We start from the raw sequence: 1528 nt of genomic DNA, 5'->3' as shown, positions 1-1528 counted from the left end.
ATGTTGGGTCTTCAAGCAGGCCGGCAAACTCAACGCCGTACACAAAGGGAAGGAACCTCAGAGCAACGTCAAGGATGAACCTTGCCAACCGAATACGGAGGGACAGAAGAAATTTCCACCAGCGATCAAAATAGTGAACATGATCTATGTCACTCATATCCCAAAGAGGGAGCGCAAACGCGCACTCTAGATGTCTATTCCATTGAGCCCGTCGCCCCCAAATTCAACCCATGGTCGCCCTGTCCGATCATGTTTGATCGCAGGGACCATCCGACTAGTATCCATCCCGGGGGTTCGACCGCCCTAGTGCTCGACCCAATAATCGACGGATACCACCTCACTCGAGTCCTCATGGACGCGACAACAGTCTCAATCTGATATACCATGACACTGTCCGCAAGATGGGGATAGAACCTCAAGAATCAAGCCAAGCAGCACTACCTTTAAAGGAGTTATACCGGGCGTGGAAGCCCGCTGCACGGGCTCTCTGACACTAGATGTTGTATTAGGCTCCCCCGACAACTTTCAAAGCGAAGAACTAATCTTTGACATTGCTCCGTTCCGAAGTGGCTATCACGCACTACTCAGAAGAATGGCCTTCGCCCGTTTTAACGCAGCCTGGCATTATGCTTATCTAAAACTCAAAATGCATGGACCACGTGGCGTCATCACGGTCAGCGGGAATATGGAGCGCTCTATTCGTACAGAAGAATACACGGTGGCTCTCGCAGTTGAAGAACAAAACAGCCTATTCAAGCCGAGTAGATTATTGGTCTTTAAGACCACGGACACAGCTAAACGTATCCGACATACACCTCAGTGCAGCAGCTCAGATATAACACCCCGGATCCGATGCACCAGGTGTCTGCCAGTTATTCGCCGTCGTTGCCATGTTATTTGCTTGCGTGTTGTATTTTGCCATGTCATCATTCGCATTGTGTCATCATGTGCATTTCATTTTGCATACGTGTTTGTTTCTTGCATCCGAGCCTTTTCCCCGTTGTCCGTTTCGCAGTCCGGCACTCCTATGTCCTCCGGCGTTCCCCTTTTGTCTCTCGTTGTGAGTGGGTATTAAACGTTCTCGGAATGGACCGAGTCTTGCCAAGCGGCCTTCGTATAGCACCGGTAGACCGCCTGTCAAGTTTCGTGCCATTTGGAGGTCGTTTGGTACTCCAACGGTTAACCGGGTAACCGTAAAGCCCCTCTCTCTTTGCAGCCCAACACCCCTTCCAAACTGACCCAAAACCCATCTAACTCCCCTCCATGCTCTCGGTCGTTCGATCACGATCGCGTGGCCGAAAACCGCTCCTCATTTGGACTCTCCTAGCTCCCTCTACCTATATATTTACACCTCGCCCCGAAAAATTCGCGGATGTTTCCTACCCTAACCCTAGTTTTCTCCTCTGCGCTGCGCCGGACATGTCCGTCCCTGGCCGGACATGTCCGCCGCCGCCCTCCAGCCAACCCACGCCCCCCACCTGTCAGCCGCCGCCGCCCGCCTCCGCCACCGCCCGCGGGTGCTCCCGCT

Source organism: Triticum dicoccoides, chromosome 4B (assembly GCF_002162155.2).
Source record: "Triticum dicoccoides isolate Atlit2015 ecotype Zavitan chromosome 4B, WEW_v2.0, whole genome shotgun sequence".
In the NCBI taxonomy this organism is placed as follows: Eukaryota; Viridiplantae; Streptophyta; class Magnoliopsida; order Poales; family Poaceae; genus Triticum; species Triticum dicoccoides.
This window is presented reverse-complemented; position numbering follows the sequence as displayed.